The sequence below is a fragment of the Canis aureus genome, chromosome 7 (genome assembly GCF_053574225.1).
Source record: "Canis aureus isolate CA01 chromosome 7, VMU_Caureus_v.1.0, whole genome shotgun sequence".
NCBI lineage: Eukaryota > Metazoa > Chordata > Mammalia > Carnivora > Canidae > Canis > Canis aureus.
This window is the reverse complement of record NC_135617.1, coordinates 4,168,157-4,183,160: the sequence shown is the minus strand read 5'-3', so window position 1 is coordinate 4,183,160 and position 15,004 is coordinate 4,168,157.

Below are 15,004 nucleotides of genomic sequence, written 5' to 3'. Positions count from 1 at the left end.
AAGCATGAAGGTTAGGACACCTTTTCACTGTATTGCTCTAGGTGGTTAGTGCTTTCAGATGCAGGAAAGAGACCTCCCATGTGTCTTGGCTCTGCTACTTAGTAGTTGTGTGGCCTTGGGCATGTTACTCAGCCCCTCTCCATCGAGGTTTTCTCATTCACTTTAAAGGATTGTTGGAATATTAAATGAGATAATGTGGACTAAACCCTTGACATGGGGCCAGGGAAGACTTCAAAATGTGTTAGGTGGGAGCCCAAAATATCTGTTCTTAATTATCTCCGAGATGTAAACTATTTTGTTTATCTTGAAAAGATCACAGTGATTATTTGGGTTCTTAATTCCTCATTTCATAAATAAGGAAACAGGATTTGAGAGGTCATTCATTGTATTTTTTTTTAAACAAGGTCTTTTTTTTTCCTCCATGTCATGCCAAGGTTTGGTTTTATTTTATTTATTTATTTTTTTTAATTTTTATTTATTTATGATAGTCACAGAGAGAGAGAGGCACAGAGACACAGGCAGAGGGAGAAGCAGGCTCCATGCACCGGGAGCCCGATGTGGAATTCGATCCCGGGTCTCCAGGATCGCGCCCTGGGCCAAAAGCAGGCGCCAAACCGCTGCGCCACCCAGGGATCCCAAGGTTTGGTTTTAGAACCAAGATTATAATTTCCTTAGTAACTAGGAATGCTTTCAGCTGCAAATAACAGAAAAAAAATTGAGGAACAGTGGCTAAAACAAATGGATTTATCGTTCTCATATCTGGAAGTCTAGAGATCGCCAGCTGCTGGCCTTGGTTCATCTTCTCAATGGGGCCATTAAAACCCCAGACTCTTTCTATTCCTTCTGTTTTTACCATGTTGGCTTTTCCCGAGGACTCATCCTTTCCTGGTTGCTGTATGGCTGCCAGGGCCGAAAGCTTCACATTATTCAAAGGCCAGAAATGGCAGAGGGTGGGCAGATTGGGCAGGCCTACGAATAGCCAGGCGGAAAGACCTCCTTGTCCACCTCTTGCTTTCTACCCAGAATCCCCCAGCACAGGATTGCTGAGTCTCTATTTTAGGTAAATCTATTCACTAATTAGTTAAAAATATTACTCTTTTGTCTGCTTTATCACCCCCAGAGTCTTACACACCAAAAAGCCAATAAACCCTGAATGACTGATGAGTATTTTTGGTTTGCAGCCAAGCTATTAAACTTGTAATATAACTTGAAGTTTATTGAAACTTGCATATTGGTCACATACATTCATAAAATGCATCTATCTTTGCAACCTTTAAAGAAAAAGCCAATAAATCCGGATTATATATTAAAAGCCCTTATATGTTGCCAGAGCCCACACTGGAATAAAGGAAACATAGACTTCTGAATGCAGCTTATTTCTCTTGAGACATCTTTAGGTAGATTCTTATTATAGTTCAGTTTCTAGTGCTTTCTTTGCTATGAATGTATTCCTCACGAGCTCATAAGACAGAGAATAATTACTGAGGACACAGCTGTGGTCCATTCAGGTTATAGATTTCAATATTCCAGGGAAAGCATAGTCAGAACGAGACAGGGGCATCCGGATGGCTCAGTCAGTAAAGCATGTAACTCTTGATCTCAGGGTTGTGGTTCGAGCCCTATGCTGGGGGTAGAGTTTACTTTAAAAATTAAAAAAAAAAAAAAAAAAAAAAAAGAGAGAACTTGACAGGCCAGATGATATATTGATGGGAAATCACTGATCAAAAAAAAAAAAAAAACCCTGGAGGAATGTCTGGGTGACTCAGTCGGTTAAGCAACCGACTGGATTTTGGTTCAGGTCATGATCTCGGGGTTGTGGGATGGAGCCTCGTGTCGGGCTCCGTGCTAGGCGTGGAGCCTGCTTAAGATTCTATGTCTCCTTCCCCCTCTCCTCCCGCCCCTTCTCTCTCTCTGAAAAAAAAAAATCACTGGAAAACTTACTTTGCACAGAACTGGACTACCTTAAAGGCCCAGAGTCCCAAGGTTATTTTAGAAATAAGATGATACAGATTGCTTTAGCAAGTACTACACCATATTTATTCCAGCTAAGTGGGTAACAAGGTTGGCTCTTACGGTTCTTGGTAGGACCTTGTGAACAAGAAGCCATACATGAATTTAATTATTAAGTCATTTGGAATTTCTCTTCTCCTTATCTTCTATCTTACAATATATTGTAATTTTTTCCAGCAACATGGTCTTGGAGTTCTGCCTACATTTCTGGTAAATCTTTTAAGACCCAGGATTGCTCCAGGATTTATTCTTTTGAAATCTATTAAGAGGGTTTCCTCTCTGCTAACCCCATGGTGTGTGTTCTTTCTTTCTTTGTGTTCCCATAGCTATTTCCACTGTGTCTTTCAAATAGCACAATGCAATGATGAAGAGAGGGAAACTGGCTGAGAATTTTGAAGATTGGAAAATTGGGTCGATGCCAAAAAGTATGAGCCAGCCTGTTTTCCCCCTTTGCTCATCTACTTGCTCAGTTCACTGAAGACTGGAAAGTCTGAGGCCAGAAAAGATACGAAGCTTATCTTGTGTCAGTAGAAGCAAGCAAATGCACAGGTTTGCACCTTGTAAAGCGGTGTTATAACTATTCGGTGTGAAGAAAGGAGAGCTCTCAGGCAGACCCATGAAAAATAACATGTGCGGAAACAACTCATTCTGAGAATATAAAAAAATATTTTTTTATCATTGATTATTACTATTACTGCTGCTACTTTTACTGAAATTCTGAGTCTTCCTCATTTTCTTCCTAGTTCATGGTATTTTCAATCCCAGGTCTCTCTTGTCTTCAGAAAGGAGGGTTCCGGCTTTCTGTTTAATTGGATACTCAGTAAAGCCAAGGCAGCAGCAGGATGCTTTCCCCATTGGAGGAGGAGGGGCTCCAGCCAGGAAGAGGATGGACCTTCCAGAGAGAAGCCCTGGGGGGAGTCAGAGATGGACCTCAGCAGGGGTTCAACTTTTCAAAGCTACTCTTCCCTTTTGGAAGAGAAAGAGGAGGATCAGAGGGCTAAGGTTCCCTCACCGCACTTCTAAAACCTACTTAGGACTTATCACTCCTGAACCAAGGGAGCAATGGTGGGCTCATTTCAGCTAATGCAGTTGGAAAGAAAAACACAGGCCTGCTCACTTGCAGATCTGGAAACAAAAGCCTGGAAGTGTGACAGTGTAGGGCCCAGATGATTATTACCACCATGATCATTTCAAATGAAATGTAAATATATATAATTTTTTTTTTTTTGGCTCACAACTCCTTAGGGAATTCCTGGCAGGATACCCAGTAACTACTGATAACGGTTTCCTCTTAGGAGCAGTCCTAGGACCATGACAGGCTGGAGGGGCTTTTATTGTTTGCTTAATATCATCTGTTCTATTGGAACTTTTTATAGCAATTTTATTTAAAAAAACAAATAAGTGATTCAACTTGTAAGCTGTTGAGTAGATACGATGCTTTAAATGAGCTACTTTACTACTTCACATAAAGATGAAGAGAGGTAGAAAGAAGGAATTAAAGAAATCCTGTTCTCTAGAGTGTCCCTCCCCCAGCCCCAAGACTGCAATACCAGGCCTGTCCATTCAGAGAGAAAGGTGGACAAGATGATGGTGGCCACGTAGTGCCAGGGGAAGTTGGACTTCAGTGCTGCAAACATGGACGCACCGTGTTGCATTTCTTCTTTTTCTGTTCTGAGATTTCCTCATTTGCTTTTGATTGGGGCTATGGTCTTCCTACCACCAACAGGAGCTTTGGGCCTGGCTTTCAAGAATCCTATTGTCTCATCTGAGCTCCTGGAACACTCTTGCCACAGGATTGTATGCATGGCTTCAGTGGGATTTCTTTTTCCTGTTTCAGATTCAGCCTGTAAATTGAAAACCTAAAAGCCCTTGGGTTGGAACGGATGGAGGCCGAGAATAGATGCATCTCCTTCCATTTGGAGCTCGGAATACATACACATCATTGTTTAGGCATGAAGGGAGAGAGGGAAACAGGGCTGAAGGGAGAGGAGATAGAATTAATGGGCATAATCTCACTGTATAATTAAAAATATGAAACTTAGATACATGGGCATTTCTTATAGGTGATACAGCAGCCCCACAAGTATTTCTTGATTTCTACAACTGAGGTGCTTCCTCTAAGAGATGTAAATCTATTCCTTTTGCAAATCATACGACAATTTACAGGCCCGTGAGGAGCCTCCCATTTAGAGGACTCTAATTAGGAATATTTTCATTTAACTCATTTTATTAATTCTCTTTTAGAAAGGACTCAGACTTTTTATTATGCTAGTTTTTCCTTCTCATCAAATAGACTTAATTGTGCAGTTTCATCTTAAAACAAAGGAAGAACCCTCCTCACTAAAATGTCTCCACTAGCTCCTACTCTTCCCCCCGCCCCTTCACCACTAAGATTCTTTTTTTTTTAAGATTTATTTTTGGGGGGCACCTGGCTCAGTTGGTTAAGCACCTGACTCTTGATTTCGGCTCAGGTTATAATCTCAGGGTCATGAGATGGAGCCGCAAGCCCCATGTTGGGGGTCTGAACTTTGCAGGGAGTCTGCTGGAGACTTCTGTCTTTCCCTCGCCCTCTTCCCCACCCCTCTGTGAGCACAGGGGGGTGGGCCAGGGAGTCTCAAGCCGACTCTGGGCTGAGCACAGAGCCCGAAGCTTGACCCCACCACCCTGAGATTACAACCCCAGCTGAAACCAAGAGTGGGTCATTCAACCAACTGTGCCACCCAGGTACCCCACTAAGATTCTTCAAAAGGATGGTCCCTCCTTTATGGAAGCAGCACTATTTCCCTTGAGTCACCAACTCCTTGATATGAAATCCACTACACACGCTTTGGATTCCTTTTATCAGACCCTCCGGTATTCTTTGACCCTGCTGGAATGCTCTCCTTAAAACATTTTCCTCCTTGGACATCCATGACTTGGTTCTCTCCTGGGTGTCCTCCTATTTCTCCTCTTGTGTCTTCTCATTCTCTCTTGTGTGCTCTTCTACGATCTTCAACTTCAAATGTTAGCCACCTCACGCTTGTACTTCAGTGTTCCCGCTCCCTTTGGGATTGCATTTGTACTCATTCAAATATTTTTTGAGTTCCTGCTGTAAATAAGGCAGAGTTCTTGCCCACTGAGCTTGCAGTCTAGTGATAATGACTTTTACATACGTGCTAATGACCACAACAACCAGAAGTCCATCCCAGATCTTTCGGGTTCTAGACTCAGACATTTCTACTGGAATATTTTTTTGTCGTCGCTTCGAATCAAACATGTTTAAAACAGAATTGTTCCTCTCTCCATTCCTACTCAAATACCCTCCATATGGGAGATCAGTAACTCTACTCCATCACCCAAGAGGAACCTGGGACAATTTCTTGGCTCCTCCTTTTCCTTTAGCCTGTGCATCAAATTTGTCACCCAGGTTAGTTATATCTTCTTGAACATGGCTCAGATCTGTCCTCAATGCCTCCTAGTCCCAGTGTGTCCACCTTACTTCCTACCACTATCGTTTCTTTCATCCTAGCTGGTCTTCCAGCCTCTACACCTGGTCTCTTACTTCTTTGTCATATGTTTTTCAAGTATTTCTAAAATGCAAATGTAATCCTGTCACTTACCCATTTAAAAACCTCTGTTCCCTGTTGCCTGCTGGAAAAAAAAAATCCAAACTCTGACATGCGAAGCAACACACTAGGCACACAATAGAGTATCTTTACAAACTTTCATACCAGCCACATTGTACTATGCATTTATAAATAAGTACCGGTGTCTTCCTGGAATGTGTTGGCTATTCTCAGGCTTTTGTTGTTTGCATAAACTCCCCTTCTTCCTGGAATGCTCTTCTTCCCCTCAACTATCTACCTTACCTGTTTTCTTTAGGACCTAGTTCAATGTCACATCAACCAGGAAGATGCTCTATCCTTGGTCTGGTTAAGGTGCCTTCCTGTGAGGTTTCCTCTCACGTAGGACTTATCACAAATGTTCTATTCTGGTATATTCTAGTCCTCTATAAATATGTGTTTATTGAATGAATTATTAATGAGTGGTGAATCTAATCTCCTAATTTATGTTAGGATCACAGAGTTGTAATGCTAACTGGGATCTGACTGAATGTCCAGGCTATAGAGGAGAAATTAAAACTTGTATACAGCTCTCTTGAGTCCTATTTCTTTTCCCTTTTTGTGCTTTCTGAAAACTTTTTTTTCCATATTTCTCATCTGGTTAAAGGGAGGTGTCATTGTTATGAGGTTCTCACCAGAAAGTGACCAAATTATACAAAGGCATTAACATATTGACTATTAAGGGGGCACCTGGCTGGTTCAGTCGGTAGAGTAGATGACTCTCGATATCAGGGTTTGTGAGTTCAATCCCCACATTGGGACAGAGATTACTTTTTTAAAAAAAAGTTGACATATTGACTGTTAGAGGAGAGGTGTAGTATGCTTACTACTCCTCTGGGCTCAGCTCACTGGTACTGACTTATGAATGCACAATGTGTCTTGCCAGTACTTAGCATGCCACTTTTTGTTGGCCGTTTCAAAACTATTCTTCCTTAAAAGGGAGAAGATAATACGTATTTCTCAGATAGAATTTTCATTCACTTTTTCCCTTTTCTTTATAGACGTTTTCTTCTAATTATCATCGAGATCACCATGCAGAAAACTAAACCGATGAGCAAAGAGGTTGCTGACACATTGGAGACCTGCCAAACAAACTACAATATGGGTTAAAGGGCATATGTTTAAGAAGCAACGAAAATAATTTGGCATGCACACCCTAGAAGAATGGCAGGAAAACAAGGATACGGTGATTTATAAATAACTGAGAGCCACTAAAAAGGAAAGGAGGAGTAATATATTAGATGTGGTCAAAGCCATCGAGGCAAGAGAAGAATGAAATAAGAAAGTACAATGTGTGTGAAAACCATGTTGGTAAGTAAGCCTGGAAAGAGAAATAAGAAGTTAAACTATAAATACAGAATGCCTACCAAATGTTAGACACTACTTGAAGAGTGTTACACGTATTAACTCATTGAATTCTCATGACAACCCAGCAAAGAAGGTGTTTGATTATTGCATAGAAGGAAACCGAACCCTAGAAACAGCACCCAGGCTTCTCACCCAATGGTCCTTTCATCATTTATGGTAAAAGAATAGCTGGCATGAATTAAGAGGTTTACACTTTTCCAAGAACTTCCAAACGTGATTTCATCAATCTTCACGCTGGTCCTGTTATTATTCCTAGAGATAAGGGAAGACTTAGAGAGGTTAGGATTTCTCCATAGTTGCTTGATCACCAATTGGTACAGTGGGTTTTAAGCCAGGTTGGCTCCTTTTGCTTCAGCTTGCAAACCTCTAAGACAATGAATTGTAACTGTAGATGGAGAGCGCTCAAAAAAATAGGCCCGACCCCCTCTGGATAATTTTTTTGGCTTGCTTGCTTGCTTCCTTCCTTCCTTCTTCCCTTCCTTCCTTTTCTTTTTACAAAGACATGTGCTTATTAATGGCTTTATTGAGCTATAAGTCACGTGCTGTAACACTTTTATACTTAAAGTATACACTTGATGGACCAGAAATTATGGGTTGAACAGGGTGCCAGATAGATTGGAAAAAAGGAAAGAATGTCACTTTGAAAACCATTCAGAAGAAGCAGAAACACAAGGGACGTGGGACCGTTCATACTGTGACCAAAACAGTTTCCAATGACTCTTTCTTTAATTTTTTTGCCCTACTTGAGGTTCCTGAGAGTGGAGATTTGGATGATGCTGCTGAAGCTATCCTTGCTGCAGACTTTGAAATTGGTCACTTTGTACGTGAGCGTATAATCCCAAGATCAGTGTTATACTTTACTGGAGAAGCTATTGAAGATGATGATGATGATTATGATGAAGAAGGTGAAGATGCGGATGAGGAAGGGGAAGAAGAAGGAGATGAGGAAAATGATCCAGACTATGACTCAAAGAAGGATCAAAACCCAGCAGAGTGCAAGCAGCAGTGAAGCAGGATGTATGTGGCCTTGAGGATAACCTGCACCGGTCTACCTTCTGCTTCCCTGGAAAGGATGAATTTACATCATTTGACAAGCCTATTTCGAGTTTTTTGTTGTTATTGCTTGTTTGCTTGTTTTTGTTTTTGCAGCCTAAAATAAAAATGTCAAATATAAAAAAATTTTTTTCCGTATATGTAGAGTTGTATAACCATCACCACAATATAGCTTTGAAACATTTTCAGCAAAAAAAAAAAAAAAAAGAAACATTTTCAGCAACCCTTCCCCCTACCTACCATCACCCAAGAAGCCCCATACCCATTAGCTGTTGCTTCATAGTCTTTCCTACCTCCGATCCCTAGCAAACACTCCTCTACTTTCTGTCTATATGGATTTGTATTTCATATGAACGGAATCATAGACCATGCGCGCTTTCATGTTTGGCATCTTTCCATTTGTTGTGTTTTTGAAGTTCATTCATATCATTTCAGTACTTCATTCCTTTTTGTGGCTAAATAATAATCCACTGCATGGCAAGACCACGTCCTATTTATCCATTAATCAGGTGAGGGACGTTTGGGTTATATGTGCTTGTGGACTATTATGAATACAATGTGATGAAAGTTCATGTACAAGTTTTTGCATGAAAGACATGCATTGTTATCTTTATTTTTTTAAGATTTTTTATTTATTCATTTGAGAGAGAGAAAGCATGAGCAGGGGGAGGGGCAGAGGGAGAGGGAGAGGGAGAAGCAGACTCCCCACGGAGCACAGAGCCCAACATAGGGCTCCGTCCCAGGACCCCGGGATCATGACCTCAGCTGAAGGCAGATGCTTAAGTGACTGAGCCACTGAGGCACCCAAGACATCATCTATTTCAGTAGAAATAACTACTTTCACAAAAATCCCAAGTTCCCTAGAGGACTAGCCCCATGGGATGCTCTGCAAAACAGGCAAGTACTGCGGTCAAATAAATGTGGTTAGTGCCTCTTCTCTCTGCTCTTTTAGTCGCATTACATGACACCAGGCATCAGGAAAACCTGCTCCAAGAAAAACTGTTTAACATTTTTTTTTGCCTAGTCTTCTTCCAATGCCTGTAGTGCTGGAGACTTCTTTCACAACACACATTAACATTCTGAAAAACTAGGGTACTACGGAACACATTTTGGAAAATGCTGCCCCAAATGTTGAGCAAGGAGAGCCCTTCAGGGAGCAGAATGCTTGGAGCTCATGCCGGATTCTCCCTTTGGTTCATCTGCTCCAGCATCGCTGCATGTGACATGCAGAGGATAATAATAGGCCTAACAGTATGGTCCCCCTTGCTATTTTGGGTTGGGGAAAACAGGTTAAGATTTCCTCTTAAAATATGGCGTTTTTGGGGGTAAAAATAGTAGGTCGCCCTGACAGCACTGTCTCAGGAGAGCTCCACAGCCCCTAGTGACAGGCCATGGCAGGAACCAAGGTTTTGTGACCACGTGGCTCGCACAGCATCACCTCTGGGCTGTCTCTGGTACCCAGCACGGGGTCTGCGGCCCGGCAGGCCCCCGAGCTATTAGTGATTGACCATGTGCAATGCCGGAGCTGCGGGCACCCGCCACTGGGCAGATGAAACCCGGGTCCCAGAGGACAAAGACGCTGGCCGAGGGGACCCAGGCACCGGCTGTGGCAACTGGCCAAGCCCCGGACCCTGGAGCTTACATGCTGCATTTCTTCTGACACGCACAATGCGGGGTAACACTGGGTGCAACATGTGTGTCTACGTGCAGTGTGCACCGAACAAGCCGTACAAAGATGAGCCGTGGCCCTTCCTCTGTGGTTCGACGGGGTCATGCGTTCGACCTTCTCCCTAGTGCCCGGCGACCTCCAGCCCCGGAGAGAACACCAGATGTACATCATAGGAACCTGTATTCGGAACAAACCAGACCCCGAAGGGTAAGAGTTCTGCTTGAATTATTTATTATTGATTATTCATAAGGCTCGTACTCTAAAAAATTACTTAGTTTCACATTTTTCAGTAGGATGCTATCATGCTGGAAACTCGGTATAAGCTCCCGAAACACCCCCCCCCTTTTTTTTCTCTCAGAAAGATTTATCTTGATCCCCTTTGCCATTTGAGATATAATTTTAGTTTCCCTACATATGGAGGATTTCAAGTCAGTTGACCTCGTAAAGCATTCTCGAAGTCCTGTTGCTCATTTTCGCTAGAAGTTGCGAAGGTGCCGGACAGTTCTTCTGGGTCCTCGCCTGGGCTCCCAAATCTGCCCTCTGAACCTCTCTTGCTGGGTTACAGTGTAAGCCCCTGGTTTGTCTTCTCTGTGCTGCTGTGCAAACACCATGTATTGCCCTGATATTTAATTTGAGACAAACACACTGCACTTTCATAATATTCCATGTACATAATAATAGCAATAGCAATTCCCCCCAACACCAGCATGGTGCTAACCTCCGTGTTCAATACAAATGCTTGCCCAATAGAAGGGAATACCCAAAAATGCAAGTTCCTTTGTGGGAAAGAGGAATCGAGTGCAAAAAGCAATGTTTCTATTATTTGTTTGCAGGAAACTGCCAGTCCAGGGGCTGAGGAGATCGTAAATCAGGGGTGAAGGACTTTGGTGGAGTAGAGAATCATCACTCTCTCCATCTCGTGCTCTGGCCCCCTCAGCCACAGGGAGAAGGGAGTTGGTCCTCACCAGGAGAATTAGCTGGATATGGCCCTGGTTGTTTGGCTCTGGAAACTCTCACCTCCTGTACTGCTAGCCCTGCACATTTTCTTGGCCTTGTGGGGCCAGTTCCCATCCTCTTACGCTTCCTATTACCAGATGACTGTATTATTCTGACACCTGGTAAAATAGATATAGGTAAAACCACTTCTGACACACGATACAGTCCCTCATCAGAGACAGCGGCATCGTTAAGGCCGGACCGAGGAATGGGGAGCTTTGCAGAGGTGGAGGCATGGCTGGTTTTGTAATGGAGCAGGTTAGTTCTTGGCCTGTTCATCAACTGACTCCCTTGTGCTACTCACTTAACTTCTAGGGCCTCGGTTTTTCCATAAGGTCAAGCACGATTAATTCCACCGGCCCTGAGCCAACTCATGGAATTGTTGGGAAAATAATAAAAAAAAAAACTCATAGATTTGAAGACCTTTAAAAACATTAACGAGAATTATCCAAATGTAGCAGGTAGTATAGGTTCATATCCAAGTCTTTTGAACGTGCTCTTACAATTTTAACGAAGAAATCTGCAGAAAATAGCAGTTTCCCTGCTGTATGAGCCAGAACTTTAGATACTCAACCGAGTTACACTGACAATCAAGAGGGTATGGGAAATGTCAGGGGCTTGGAAATAACACTGACTTGAGTTTGGGTCCAGTCTGAGGAGCACTGGGTTAGGAAAACAGTATGGAGGCTCCTCAAGAAGTTAAAAATAGAACTAACCTACGATCCATCAATCACGCTACTTGGTATTTGCTCAAAGAATGTAAAAACACTAACTCAGGGCACCTGGGGGGCTCAGGGGCTGAGCATCTGCCTTTGGCTCAGGGCGTGATCCCAGGGTCCTGGGATCGAGTCCCACATTGGGCTCCCCACAGGGGGCCTGCTTCTCCCACTGCCTGTGTCTCTGCCTCTCTCTGTGTCTCTCATGAATAAATAAATAAAATCTTTTAAAAAATAAAAAAATAAAAACACTAATTCAAAAGAATATATGCACCCCTGTGTTCATTGTAATATTATTTACAATAGTCAAATTATGGAAGCAGACCATGTGTCCATAGATTGATGAATAGATAAAGAAGCAGAGGTGTATATATACAATGGAATATTATTTGGCCGTATAAAAGAATGAAATCTTGCCATTTACAACAATGGATGGAGCTAGAGAATACAGTGCTAAGTGAAATAAGTCAGTCACAGAAAGACAAACACCATATGATCTCACTGGTATGTGGAATTTGAGAAACAAAATAAAGGGGGTAAAAAAGAGAGACAAAACAAGAAAGAGTCTTAATTATAGAGAACAAGCTGATGGTTGCCAGAGGGGAGGAAGGGGGTGGGTCAATTAGGTGAAGGAGATTAAGGAGTGCACTTGCTGTTGTGAGCACTGAGTAATGTGGAGAATTGTGGAATCACTACATTGTACACCTTAAACTAATATAACAGTGTATGTTAACTAACTGGAACTAGTTAAATAAAAGTTTAAAAAAGGGGGCACCTGGGTAGCTCAGCAGTGGAGCATCTGCCTTTGGCTCAGGTTGTGACCCCAGGTCCTGGGATGGAGTCCTGCATTGGGCTCCCTGCATGGAGCCTGCTTCTCCCTCTGTCTGTGTCTCTGCCTCTTTCTCTGTGTCTGTCGTGAATAAATAAAATCTTAAAAAAAAAAACAAAACTTAAAAAAAAGAACATTGGGCAGATTGCTGAAACGGTTTCCTCAAGTGTAAAATGGGGAGATCTATGCCTGCCTCACATTTGTGAAGTTTAAGTGAAATAGGGTATATATAGCACCAGCCAAGTCAGCTGGAGCCCCTGGGGTGAGAGGCAGGCACTGGCTCTGGAGATACGTGTGTACCTATCACCTTGTAGAATAGGACTCGGAATCCAGTAAACATTAATTTCTTTTCCATTTTCCAGATTGTTTTTTTCTTTTTTTTTATAGAGAGAGAATCTTAAGCAGGCTCCACGTTCAGCATGGAGCCTGACATAGGGCACAATCTCATGATCCCCAGATCACGACCTGAGCCAAAATCAAGAGTCAGATGCTTACCCCATTGAGCCACCCAGGCACCCCCATTTTGCAGATTCTTATGGAGAGCCAACACTTTCTTGAATAAAGCACTGGCTCTGCCTGCCGGAGTCCTTCCTGCCCACTCTCAAGTTGATGTGGGCTGACTTTGCATTTTGACGGAGACTATAATACAGTGTGTCCTTTTCACACCCGACGTCTAAATTATTTGGTTCTTACTTTACCAAGAAGATAAATGTTACACTACAGATCCTTGTTGGAGATTTGGCCGTAAATGAACTCTTCCAGCACATATTCAGGACTCAACTGATGAGCTTAATATTTGAAAGAGAGAATTTTGAGGATTTATTGACGATAAAACGTAGTGAATGTCTAGAGCTAGCCTGCCTTCCTGATTTAGTCACGAATGAATGATTTCAAGAGGCAGAGATGAAAATGTATCTATTGAATATTGTTCTTTTTGCAGATAAAGAAGCTCAAGTGACCTATTGATAGAGAGCCCTGACCTGACTCCCAGTCACGGGCTATGAGTTTTACACCTGCTGAGTCTCTAAGTACCTGGGCCCTCTACTTACCCCCCTCTTTCCCTTCCTCCTTCCAGAAACTCGTATTCAGGGAAGGATAGATACTTGCAGGGAGCCCTCTTCAAGTCGTGTCTCATGAAAAAAAAGCTCCATCTTCTGGAAGAGGGTGTGCATTTTTGAGAGTCTAAAACCTGAGAACTCAACAACCCACAGTGTCCTCTGGAGAACCCAGAGCCCACATCACGGCCTACAGAGACCAGCTGATGTCAGTGAATGGAAGCATCTATTTCTTCCAGGTCCTTTGGTGGTCTCTGTTTTGATTTCCTGATCATAAGCTTCAGCGTAATCTGATAAGCCCCCTTAGATCCTCGTGAAAGTAAGCAGGTTGTAAATCCTAAGGGAATAAGACTACCGCAACCAAGCCCGGATTCTCCTGTCAAGAACTGTGATCTGTAACCGTTCTCTACCACCCATCCCGTGGGCTTACAGTGACTCAGGGTGGGGGGCCCCCTGCAGCTCTGGCTGCGTGCCCTGGGCAGCTGCAATCGCAATGGGGAGAAGTGTGCCAACATTTCACTCTCCTTAAAGGTGGAACAGGTGAGGGATAATTAGGAATGTACTTATTTTGAGCTTAATCAGACATCCCAACTTCTGTCTCTAGGCAACGGAGGTTGGATAAAAAGTTGCAGCAGGATGAACTACCCCCTAAACATATTCCAAAGACCCAGCTCCACCCAAATGAGCCAAACCAGAAACCTGGCAGTGGTTCTGGACTTCTTTAGTGCCCTCTGACAATCACTGGAGCCGTCCTATGCCTTCCATCACCTACACTAGTGCTTGCCAAGCCTGGATGCCTATTCGGATCACTTGGAAGACTTTACAAACATGCGTGCACGATCCGCTTCCAGACATTCTGATCCAGTGGTCTGGCTGTAGGATCCGAGCACCGATATTAAAACTAAGACCAAAAAAGAAAGAACAACAACAACAACAACAACAAAAAAAAACCTCTTCCCGGGAATGATGATGTGCACCCAGGGTCGAGAACCACTTCAACGTAGCTGTAATCAAAGTCATCCTTTTTTTTTTACCAACTTTTTTTTTTTACCAACCATCCTTTTTTTTTTTTTTTTTTTGCCCACTTTTGTGGTTCATGGCCTTGCCAGGTCTCTCTCAGGCTTGCAATAGTTTTTGGGCTGATTTCCTCACCTCCTCTCTCCTCTGAGTCATTTGTAGCTGAGATAATTTCTCTCCTTTTAACCAATCTGACTTTTTGGGCCTCATACCCCCACCTTCTTTCCACCATACGAAAATCCTTTCTCACCCATGGGACGCAGGCACTAACATTTATTAGAGTCACTGACCTCAGGCACTGTGCCAAACGTAAAGATTTCATTTGCTCCTTCCGGCAACCCAACGAGGTGGGTAGCCTGAGCCCCGTTTTACACAGAGGAGGTCAAGGTCACAAAAGGTTGAGTAAATTAGAGGCAGCGATGAGGGTGGGATGTAAAGGCAGGCCTATTGAGCTCTTAACCATTCAGATGCTTCCGCCTTGTTCAGGTGAAAGATAAGCATGCAAGTTGACAGTGAATCTTCAGAAAGTCTGCTAAAAATCTTTGCAAGAATAAAAGAGGCTTAAACTTGCAAGTGCAGGAAAAGTCGGAGGGAGGAGGACACTGGTCTTTTGAACGGGACTCCTGCAGAGTCCAATCATCTCACATGTTGAACCGTTCAAAACAGAAAGGTTATCAGGAAAAAAAAAA